Below are 13295 nucleotides of genomic sequence, written 5' to 3'. Positions count from 1 at the left end.
TCAAAAAATTGTTGATCTGAAAAAGTTTCATTGTCCTAGGTTGGCTTGATGCCTTTTAGCTAATTAAGTCTAATGCCAGAAGAAATCAATTTTCCCAAGAACTCAGCAGCAATATGAAAAGAATAAGTGGTAGGGGGTCTCCTTGTCTCAAACTCATTATAGGTTGGAGAAGAAGGACGGTGGGAAAAAATTCACCAAAATTATAGGGAGATAGTAGAAACCAATTTTGAAATAAGTTTGCAAACCTTGTTATCAAAGCCAAAGGCTACAAGGATTCTTAGAAGAGAGGTCCAATCCACTCTATCATAATCCTTTGATAGATCAAGTTTCAACAAGAAACCCTGATTACCATCTGCCACAAGAGAATGTATAACTTCATAAATGAGAATAATGGAATCAACAATATGTGTTCCAGGGGTAAAACCATATTATTGAGGAGAAAATATAATCGACAATGTTTCTAGAAGCCTCAAGGTAAGAAACTTGGATATAATCTTATAAAAAGAGTTGCAAAGACTAATAGGATAGAATTTTTTCATGGTCTCTACTCTAGCCACCTTAGGGGTGAGGACCAAAAAGGTAGCATTAAGATCCTTCAACATGTTCTTGGACCCAAAAAAATCCTAAACCACCTTCACCACATCTATTTCAATAATACTCCAAAATTATTGAAGAAAGAACATGGGGACATCATCTAGACCAGGAGCCTTATCTCTTTAAAAGGAAAAGGTAGAAAATTCCACTTCTTTCTCTAAAGGGATAGAAATCAACCTCTTAATTAAATCATCCTTGATGATCGTCTAGATATTATGTAGGAGGTAGTCTTGGGTCTCCTTGGAGAAGGAGAGATATGCAAAAAGAATATCCACAAAAAACTCTACACTTCCATAATGATGTTGGATTCCTCTCTTATAATTGTATAATCTTTAACTCATCTAGATATATGGTTAGCCACCCTATGTTTGAGAGTAGTGAGATGGAAAAATCTAGTATTTCTATCCCCCTCTCGTAACTAGATAGATATTTATCTATCTCCGTAAATTTTTCTCTTTATTGATAATATCATGATAAGAAGCAAGTACAGCCTTCTTAATCTCAATGGATTCATGGTTTCACCCGAAAGTTTGAATAGAATCTAGAATCTAGGAGATTTCCATCAATATCCCAACTTTGGTCTCAAAGATATTACTAAAATCATGTTTGTTCCAAAGCTTGACCTTGTCTTTAACATTTCTAAGTCTTCTAGAAACTTTGAATATAGTTGAACCTTCAACTTTCATGGACCACCACTACTAAATCTTTTCCCAAATGCTAGGGTGGCCAATCCACATTTTATCAAATCTAAAATGGAAGTTTATTTTATTATTCAATAGATCTAAAATAAGAGAAATATGGAAGTGATCCAAACCAATTCTAGCCAAAGCAGATAGAAAGCATGAAAAACAAGAAATTCAATCAAGAGTGATCAAGGCTTTCTCAAATCTTACCTGGATGGAATCCTCACCTAGTTACCTATTTGACCAAGTAAACTATGCCCCTTGAAGATCCACATCTAAAAGAGCCAGATCATTAATAAAGTTCATGGGATCAAGTATGTTGTCTATATCAACATCTAACCCTCCTTTTTTCTCCTAAATTTTAGGAGGGATATTTAAGTCTTCCATTAAGATCCACCTTCCACGCAAAAAACTATTAGACAAAGCTCTAATCTTGTCCATGTATCTAGCTCTACCTCTTTTTAAACTAGGAGCATAGACATTCAACACGTACCAGCTATCATCATCTCTAGTATTAAGAAACTTAGTTAACATGAGATTGTCACCTTCAAAAATAAATTGTCATTTGAACTTTTGGAATTCCAAACAAATACAAGGCCACCAAAATCTCCCTTAAATTTGGAACCTACAATCTCAAAATTCTTTCCAAATTTCATAGACTCCATTGTTTCCTTAATTATTATGGTTTCTTGAATTGGAATAAGATCATGTTTGTGATCCCTAATAATATTTCTAAGTACATCCTAACCCATTAAGGCCACAAATATTCCAAGATGTGATCTTCATTTCTTTTTGTTGGAGCAAACCTCCTGGATGGTCAATTGTGTGTCATCTGCTATATTCTTACATGCTTCTCCAAACCAAGCTATCTTTTTTAACTTCCTAGTGTTTTCATCTTGGCACCAACATTAGGTTTATTTTTACTTCTAGTAGTTGTTGGAAAGACATGTGACAAGTCTCTATTGTTTTTCTTTCCCTGATTTCTTCTTGTTACCATTTTCCAATCTTCTTCATTTGACCCTTCATCCCCTACGCATTGGTCGAAGAGGGGTTCCATATTCTTGAATATAGATTCCATGTCTCCTATAAGTTAAATTCTTTGATATAACAATTTATTTTTATGTCCTTATATTTTCAATAATAGACCAAACCCTAATTATAGAAACTCAAAGAAAAGATGTTGCATTCAAGATATCCATGTTTTATGTGTAATATCCTTTGTCTATGTTATCATTTCTTATCTATATTATTAAGTTCATTTTGTTTTGATCATTTTTTATTCTAAGTTTTCTCCTCATAAATATTGTTTATGTATTCATTTAATTCTTCATTCTCCTAAGAAGAAAATTTGATCACTTCATTCACTTCTTCATTCTTCTAAGAAGAAGATAATAATTAGATGTTGATAATATTTGTAGCTAATCCGGGACAGACATATTGGACAAAATCCACATTGTAAAGGTGGATTATGATGGATTCCTTTTTCTTAGAGACCTTTCCTATGTAGATAAAAATTAGATACTATAGGACTCATTCGGTGAGTTGGTGGAGCATTTTGTGAGCCGCGAGCCATGGATGGTCACCAAATTGAGAAGATAAAAGGGAAACAAGCTTTCATACATGGTGAAATACAATTCTAGATGGAGAATACCATTTGAATAGAGTGTCTCAAATTCAAATCTCTTCTACTCCTTTGATGTTGTAGGAGTATATGTTATGATGCTTGGATCCTATGCACACTTTGGCCCTTCTTTAGATCAATACAAATAGCTACAAGTATGATAACCCCCATTCTCATTCTTTGATATATACTTTAAAAGGGACTATAAAAATAGATACAATCTATTGAAATACTAAATAAGCTTTAGTCCAAGTTTAATTAGGATATTGTTTGTGGATTTGATTATGTGAATGTTTCAACATTTCATTCTATAGATCATATTTTGGGATCTATCATTAGAATGATAGAGAAGTAATTTCTAATGATAGATCATAGAGTGTGGTCTAAAACATTACTTCTCCATATGTTTGATAATAGATCAAAATGCGATCCTAAATGTTAATGTTATAAGTAATTACAAAATTAAATCTAAAAACAATATATTAAATAACCTATAAATCTAAGTTGTAGAATGGGGGTGAGAATACTACAAGGATAAGGGGGCCTTTTTCTTTTTTCTTTTCTTTTTTTTCTTTTTTTGTGGGGGGATTAGATACATTTTTACCACATATATAGATACATTTTTAGTACATGTGTGTGTTTGTATCTATGTGTGTGTTTGTTTCTATGTACATGTACATATGTATATGTAGATGTATATATACACACACATATAAAGAAAATTAATTTTATAATATTATATACCAATACACATGTTAAAAAATTTATTTAAATTTTTAAATTTTGAAACATATCATTCTAATTAAAATTTAGGTTTGAGTGTCAAAAAAAGTTCAAACTAGAGTCTAATGATAGATAAGTTCAGAGATAACTAATTAGTAATATATATTTTTAAAATATCTTAAAGATCAAGCTAGAATCACAAAAAAAAAATTAGATATATACGTGCAATAGATTTATTCCCAATTTTAGTACATTTTGCACCCAAAATTATCCCAAAAATTTCATGATTTAGCAACTTAGCCATAGATTGTAGAAATCTATTTGCTTTCATAACAAGGCTCTATTGTGGTTATGATATAAGGTGGATCTTGGAAGGGTGGATAAATAAAGAGCACCATGGATTATAGTTGTGTTGTATTCACCTGGTACAATGCCAATATTATTCATTAGGGAGATTGAGAAGACATGAGAAAAGAAATGGAGGAAATGTTGTATTTTGCAAAAGTGGGTATGGTATTTGTAGGACATTTTCATATATATGAACGCTTTGTAAGTATTCCAATCAATATAAAAACAATAACCTTATTGTTGAGAAAATAAAAATAAAGAAATATGAATCACAATAGGATTAAAAAAGAAAAATTACCACAATAGATTGGAGACGAAATGAGTTTCATTGATTGATTTATACAACTACACTGCCTCTATTTATAGAGGGATTCACGACTTCTAGAATTTGAAATGGTAAAAAAAAAAATCATAATCATGACCCTACACATGGACGGTTGCATGAGGTGGGAAGGCTCAGTCCACATGAAGATGTGTCTAAGTAGAAATTATAGACAATTTGTAGATTAAGAAAACAAGCAACTACTTGCAGATCTTAAACAGTTGGGAACTAAACTTTAGTTTAATTGTAATTAACTATTTAAGTGGAGGTTTTCCAACGCTCCCCCATAATTTCTACCACTAAAGACTCTTTATGTGGGAGAAATTATTACAATAAAAAAATTCAAATAGGATGGGCCCCAACATTAAGCCTTCTTAGGTACTCATTTACAACATAGAATTTTTGTTCCCCTTATCACTATTACTTTGGAAAATTTATTCCTCTTTCCATTATGCCTTGGGTTTTTAGCTGAATCGCCCATAACCATTTTGGTTTTCCCCCAACTAATACAATCACTTTTGCTCTAGGTTTTTCACCCAAATAAGTGGTTTCAGCTTACTACAAACTCTTCAGAGACTTGGCACGAATATCATCCTAATAATGGGGAAACTATCTCTAAGCTTTCCTTCTTTATGAAATCTCACTTTTCATGGATGTATTTCTAGAAAATGATTTTAATTTGCTCAACCATTTGTAATCCTTCTTGAGAATTCACACTTTAATAGATTTTTATTATTTCTCATACTTTAACATTTGTATTTAAACAAACCCTTGATCATACTTGTAATATTTTTCCAACTTCATCCATAGCTCCATCCAATGTCCATTTTTCCATAGAATTTAATTTACACTCTCTATTCTAACATGTCTTTTCCTAAAGACTTTTTAAACCACAAAGATTACATGGATGTAGATCCCAACACTTGTCTTTTTTATGTCCTTTCTTGTTACGATTTAAACATTGCATATATTGTTTACATTTTAAAAAAAATCTTGCTCCAGGATTATCATTTCTTTTATCTATTGTATATCCTAGTCCTTCATGCTTTGGTCTTATTGTTGTCTCAATAGGCTCTCTAATTCCTTGTTCATATTTTCATTTTTTTATCATTTTCTTCATGATATTCCAACCAACATTTTTATTATCACAACTAATAGTATTTGATGCCACATTTTCATATTCGTTATCACAAATAACTTCACCATATTCACACTTATTGAGTGGTAAATCCAAATTGTCTGTACTACATGAAACATCACATATAAACTTGTCCTTCAAACATGTGTTTCTCACAATGAGTGGTTGATTTAATTCATCTTTTTACAAGTAATTCTCCTCTTATAGTCTCTTCATTTTCTCCTCTAATCCATCCTTTCTTTTCTTAACATCATCAAACAACTTTAACTTTTCTTATAAGATTTTCATTTGTATCTATGTAAACACAATCTCATTTAAAAATTTACACCTTTCTACTCCCATATCATTGCTTAATTTTGTCACTTCTTCTTTCAAAGAATTATTCTCACAAATTAAACTTTATTTTCTTTCTTTGTCTTCTTTACTTCTTCTTCTAAATCATTTATAGAAAAAATTAAACATGCATTCTCCTTTAACACTCTTTTACCTTGCTTCCCCACTATAATTAATCCACAAACAACATTTTTTTGGAATTTTTAATAGTTACAGTAGTATATTTACCTCACTTCACATAAACAATCACAACTATATCCACTTCTATGATAGTGAAAATTTTAGATTTCCTCAGCTTGTTATGAATATGATTATTTTTAAAGAGAATTTAGATACAAACTTATTTGATATGGTCCCCATCTTAATAGTTGAGTACCAGCATTAACGAAATATATAATTTTACCTCCAACAATTTATTCTCCTCTTGATGCAGCCATAGACAGACATACCAAGAACCAATCTTCCATTCTATTTTGCAATCCTTTTTCATGAATTATTTATTCTCCTTTCTAAGGCAGTAGCTTCACAAACACAATAATCCATTCAACCATTCATTTTGGCTTTCACCCAAAGTTTTCTTTGATGTTGCTCAATCAAATTATAACCTACAACAAAAAATTAGAATTTCACACACACAAAATTTACTACAACCCAAGAGTCATTGGTGCTTTGATACAATGTTGAGAAAATAAAAAATAAAGAAATATGAATCACATTAGCATAAACAAAGAATAATTTCTACAACATATTGGAGAAGAAAGCATTTTCATTGATTGATTTGTGCAACTACATTGCCTCTATTTATAAAGGGCTTTACAACTTCTAGAATTTGAAATGGTAACAACTAAATCAAATTATATCCTAACTAACTCTAAACATGGATAGGTGCATGAGGAGAGAAGGCCCGGTCCACATGAAGATATGTCCAAATATTACAAAAATTATAGGGAATATACATATTTAAGAAAATTCAACTACTTGCAAATCTTAAGTAGTTGGGAACTAAACTTTAGTTTAGTTGCAACTAATTATTTACGTGGATGTTTTCCAACACTTACAACAAAAGTGTTAGGATTTTGTGGGTACTCATGATACCTATTCTATAATGTATTTTTAGAGCTGAGTTTATAACAAGAAAGTTGATTCATGTGGAGTTTTTCATACTACAGTTGGAGATGAAGGCAATCATGAAGGGCTTGCTTCAAAGTAGGTCCACCATTTTCCACACTTTCATTCTATTACTTGTATTATTGTATATTACTATAAAAATTTGGTTGTACAATTTTTAAGTCAAAAATCATTGACTCATATAGCACTCAGTATTCTTTCTTTTTTTCATAAGAATAGATTTTCATAAATTATTATATTTAAATTTGATAATTATCTTACTCTGAAATATATCTTGTGCTTATGACTTGTATGATTGGAATTTTTAGGTTACCATAGCTTTGGGCAAGACAAGTCAGGGGTATCTTTATTTAGAGAAGCAAAGTTTGGGCATGGTGATTGATAATAAAGAATGTAATGCATGCGTATTGGAGGTGGCACAGTGAATTGGTTGCAACAGACCAAGTTTGGATTTAGAGCTTGGCTACGCCAACAAATTGTGCATCTTTAATTAAAATGAGAAGATAGAAAGAGAGCGCTTATTCTTACTCTCTATAAATCCTTATGTTTTGCATACCTATATTCTAATAAAATAGGCGAGCTTAGGCATTGAACTATAGTTACCATGCATAATATTGTTTTGTTGGATAACAAACTTTTATATCTCTATCGTTGTTATAAATATTTTGGATTTTGAGAGGTAGTAAGTTTTGAATTAAATTGTGTGTTTTTTTCCATAAGAGAACTAAAGTAAACATAAATTTTATCATTTTTGGATAAAAACTAACAAATGAATAAATGAATGTTGAGTTGGTCAATTGTGTTGACAAGCATACAAGTTGTCCTTGAAAATAAATGAGTTATATAGATTATGAATTGTGTGTCACTTTTAAAATGATGTACCTTTCTCTCTAATAGTTCTCCAAGGAGATGAGATAAAAGAGGAGTGGGGGCAAGGGTGGAAATGGGGTGGAACACCAATTAGTCTAAAAGTGGAACACTAAAAGTGTCAAGTCAATGCATGTTTATAAAAAGAGTTCATTAAATTTGAAAAAGTAGTCAATCATGTAGTGTTACATAAACACACCAATTAGTATGACTTAGTACATTATTAATTGTAAGTCTTTTATTTTTAATTTTTTTATTACATTAGCTATAAATAAGTGTGATATGGCATAATATATGACTGTGTAGAACTGAAATCATTTATTTTAAGTAGGGGACTTGACATGTTAGCAGTTGTACAATTTTTTCTTAAAATAAAATATCTAAGATAGATTTTGGGGAGTGCAAATATAGGGTGGCTCACTATAGACCCCTCTCCCCTATACTAGAACAAAACTATAGAGTCCAAAAAATATTATTAGATAATAAACTTTTATAGATTTTGAAAAAAAAAGCCTCAACAAAATTATTTCAAGCAAAGATATTTGTTGATGTCGTCTCCCTATAAAATTCATTTCCAAATATGCTAATTCTACACAATTGAATCCTACAGTAATATCACATTTTGACATTTACCTTCACAATAACCTATAGTTTTAGTAGATGCCATCCTTTTTTCCCACACTATGCTTAACCACTATGTTCAACTTCTTAGAAACCACATTTATAATGAAACATTAGAGTCCTCTGCTACTAAATTTGTACATGCATTATGCAATTATCATTTGAGTAAAATTCAAGGGGTCCATCTTACAACATTTAGACATATGCGATTCAAACAATATTGCAATTCCATTCCAGAGTCAAATTCTCCTACTTCATAGGGGAAGGGTATCAAAAATGGCTTTGGGTCCAATAACCACTAACTTTTTGTCATAGGGACACTCCCTATAACCACTCACTTAAATAATCTCACTTATACAATAGTGGGTCATTGTGTACTGGTAGTTGATAATAATAAATCCTTTTATTAGTTTTTTTGGGCAATGATTGACCCATTTGTCCATGACTACTAGTGATTTTGAGAGAATAATTTTAGTGCAATGGGGGTCATGTATTGGTTCACTTTGCAACAACCACTTTTTTGGCCCTTCCACACATAACGACTCCTATATTGTGCATTGTTAACACCCATAAGTCAAAATCTTAGCTTTAAACATGTTACATGTCCTATACTCTCTCATCATGTTGATGGATCACAGAGAGTGATTTGAAATGTTGATGCTAAATAAACATACACAACCAAGTGATTTGAAATGTTGATGCTAAATAAACACACACAACCAAATCCATAAGTTACAATCCAATATATCCTTCTATACTAATTAAGCATGTAAAGTCATCTATAACTACTATTGTTGCTTTCTCCTAATATCAGATGTGTATACGATGAAATTTGGCTCTTTGATAAAAGTATCTCCTCATTTTTATATTCATTGTCCATAAAGGCAAACCACCAAATTACATATGTATGAGTCAGTATACATGGCATACTTTGTTGTTTTATTCGATCAACATAGATGAGTAGAATTATAAAGTTAAAGTCATGCCTATTATGATTAAAAAAAAATATTTTTATTAATTTGAAATATTAAGTTTGACTTTTTTAAAAAATACTTAACATAAAATGTTAATAATTAGATGGGTAAATGCAAGAAGTTGAGTACCAAAACCGTGGAAGTCCTTGAGGAAAAAACGTTGTCACTAGAAATGGGCACCTGTTCATTAAAAAAACAAGTACATGCTTTAGGCTTGGATGCATGATCCTAAATTCAAAAATCGGATAGTCATTACTTTCAAAACAGGTACCCATTTCTTTAAAAAATTAAAATTATGTTTTTTGCACCTAAAACCTCAATTTTATCCACTTTTAGAATTAGGTACCCGTTTTGAAACATGTGCCTATCTCTTAAAATTCAAATTTCACAATCCATGTGTTGCATTGAGTTTTGGCTCGGGACAGGATTGGTAGGAGCAAGTCTGTGCTTGTGCCAACAAAAATTTGGCTACGGCATAAGAACATGAAATTTCTGCATTTTCGTAACTTTTTGGAGCATTTTTCGAATGAATTTTTTGACAAAACAAAACCCCATTATAGTGCCCTTTGTCTAGATTCTAGAAATGTAAATTTTATAGTGATATGATTTATTTTAGTATTGTCACAATATTTATCAAGCCATATTGGTACATAAACTTTAAATATTATGGTTAACTAAAATTTTAATAATTTTTTTTGTTTTACATTTTTTGAAAAATGAATTATATGTCATCAATATAAACAAAAATCATAATTGAAAACTGGTGAAGTTTTCATCAAATTATGGTGGTCGTAGACTAAAGGTTCTCAAAATCCACTTTATTGTCAAATAAAAATTTATAAAAGAATGAACATTTAATCAAAAAATAAGGAAAAATATTATCATCAATCTTTGGTGTGTTAGGTACCTTTCCCCAAAATGAATCACAAAATATATATTTTTTGCTCCAAAAAAGGACGGTCGTACACGTGTACTGTATGATCCTAAAGTAGACATGTTGAAAATGTGATTTCTGAACATGCCTACCAAAATGTAGTGTATAACATATGAGTATTCCAAAAAATTATATATTTGAAAACTAGAATTCAAGCACTACATTTTGTTTTAGTGAATTTTTTTGAGATTCAATCTTAATGTGCCTCAAATTTGGACATCAAGTGACAAGAAATTTTAAAAAGTGGGACTCAACTTCTTGGACCCACCCAAATATCAAATATCATACATAATATTAATGATTAATGGAAAATGCGAAAAAATAAAATAAATTATATAATATAAAATAAAAGATTTGATTTAATGTTAAATATAAATCTTAATGATATTTCTATAAAAATAATTTTTATTTTAAAGAAAAGGAAACATGAAATTTTTATTTTATTATGAAATATAAAATACAAATTTTCTTATACAATCTAATGCTAGATAATAAAAATTAAAGATATAGACTTCAAATAATACCTAGAGAAACAAAAATATAAAGTTTAAATAATATTTTGCCAATAGTGGCATGTTGTGATGGTTAAGTTGTTGCATTGTTATTCTTGCCATCAAGGTTCAAATCTCATGGGGATGAGGTCCCCCATTTGTGGCCTCACTGGTTCATAGCTCCAGGTCAAAGCGTTTACCCCTCTTTTTAAAAAAAAAAAAAAAAGTTTAAATAATATTTTTACTATAAATTAAATTTATTACGAAAATATAAAATTAGATGTCAAATCATTTAGATTATGTTTAATAGACATCTCTTGTTTAAAAATACACAAATTATAAATGATTATATATCATAGCTTAATTCACCTACAGTTAGACATTATATACCAACTTCAAATCTCGTCTACTCCTTTGATGTTGAAGGATTAGTTCATGGTATGATGCTTGGCTCCTATGCACACTTCGGCCCTTCTTCAAATGTATACAAATGGTTACGTGTATGCAGCTAACCCCATTCTTATTCTTTGATAAATATACTTTAAAGGGGATTATAAAAATAGATTGCAATACTACTTATTGAAATAATATCGCTTAATCAGGTATAATTATCATATTGTTTGTGACTTTGATTGTGTGAGTGTTTATAAGATCAATGTTTTGGATTACATTTCATGATCTATTGTGAAAATATTTTAGAAAAATAACTTTTGATTATGGGTTGCAGACTACAATCCAAAACATTACTTATCTAGCATTCTATGATAGATCAAATAGGGTGATCTAAAACATTAAAATTCTAAAAAGTTACACAATCAAATCTAAAAACAATGAAATCTATACATGTTGATAACAAGGGTTTTTTGTGGTGATGATATACAGCAAATCATGTGAGGGTGCATAGAAAAATAACACCATGGCTTATAATTGTGTTACAGGCACCCTGGTACAACACCAACAATGTTCATTAGGGAGAAGGAGAAGAGATTTGAAAATCCATGGAGGAAATGTTGTATTCTATGAAATTGAATATGGTGTTTGTAGGGCATGTTCACACATACGAACACTTTGTAAGTATTTGAATTGAAGAAAATACTATACCCTTAAATATATGTTAGGTAGTGGGTACTCATGATACTTATTCTACAATGTGTTTTCAAAGCCCAATGTATAACAAGAAAGTTGATTTGTGTGGAGTGGTACGGAGGCAATCCTGAAGGGCTTTCTTCAAAGTAGGTCTTATCGCACTTTCATTTTATTACTTGTATGATTGTATATTACTATCAAAAATTCAGTTGTAAAAGTTTTTATTGACTCATATTTTATGATTATTAAGTATTCTATATTTTTCATAAGAACAAATTTTTTGTATATTATTATTTATAAATTTGACAATTTTGTTAAAAATATCTTCTGATTATCACTTGTATGATTGAAATATTTTAGTTGCCACAGGTTTGGGCAAAATGAGTCAAGGATATCTTTGTTTAGAGAATCAAAGTTTTAGCATGGTGAATTGAAAATAAAGAATGCAACACATGTGTATTGGAGGTGGCATAGGAATGCAGACAATGAATCAAATGCAATAGACCAAGTTTGAATTGAGAGCTTGGCCACATCAACAAGTTGTGCATCTTCAATTCATTAGTTCAAAAGAGAATAGGGAAAGAGAGGGGTTTTATTCTTGTTCTCTCAAAATCCTTAAATTTGGCAAACCTATATTCTAATAACAATAAATAAGGAGGGCCCGAGCATTGATATGCAGTTCCCTAGACTACTTAAATATCGCACTCTAAGCTTTATTCCTAGACTAAAAGTGTTAAATAGTCAAAGTTGACTTATTTTATCAAAGCTTAAATTTTTCCTTAGTGTGTGATGTTTAAGGGATGTCGTAATTACCATACAAAATGTTGTCTTTGTTGGTTAACAAAATTTTATATTTCAGTTAGTGTTATAATCATTTGGATTTTTAGATGTAATTTTGGATTCAATTATGTGTTCGTTTTCTAAAAGAAAACTAAAGCAAACATAAATTTTATCATTTTTTAAGAAAAACTAACAAATGAATGTTGAGTTGGCCAATTTTGTTGACAAGCATATACACGTTGTCTAGGGAAATAAACGAATTATATAAATTATGAATTGTGTTCCTTTTTATAAATTGATGTACCTTTCTGGCTAATAGTTCTCTAAGACTTCAACGAAAGTCTTTCAAACAAAAATATTTGTTGATGGTTTCTCCTCATAAAAGTCATTTTCACATTTGATAAGTCTACACAATTGAATCCTACAACAATATCACATTTTGAGATTTTTTGCTAATAGTCCTCTAAGACTTCAACAAAATTCTTTCAAACAAAAATATTTGTTGATGGATTCTCCTCATAAAAGTCATTTTCACATTTGATAAGTCTACACAATTGAATCCTACAACAATATCACATTTTGAGATTTTTTGCTAATAGTTCTCTAAGACTTCAAAAAAATTCTTTCAAACAAAAATATTTGTTGATGGATT

General features: G+C 30.2%; 1 pseudogene; it reads left to right on the top strand.

Annotated features, from left to right (window-relative positions):
* Positions 1–12425, top strand: part of LOC149528158 (purple acid phosphatase 22-like) — a 28272-nt pseudogene extending 15847 nt beyond the window's left edge.
* Positions 12426–13295: the final 870 nt, after the last annotated feature.

Source organism: Cupressus sempervirens, chromosome 11 (genome assembly GCF_028749045.1).
Source record: "Cupressus sempervirens isolate cs-2001-9-10 chromosome 11, ASM2874904v1, whole genome shotgun sequence".
In the NCBI taxonomy this organism is placed as follows: domain Eukaryota; kingdom Viridiplantae; phylum Streptophyta; class Pinopsida; order Cupressales; family Cupressaceae; genus Cupressus; species Cupressus sempervirens.
The sequence above is the reverse complement of the archived record's forward strand: the minus strand, read 5'-3'. Positions and strand labels throughout refer to the sequence as shown.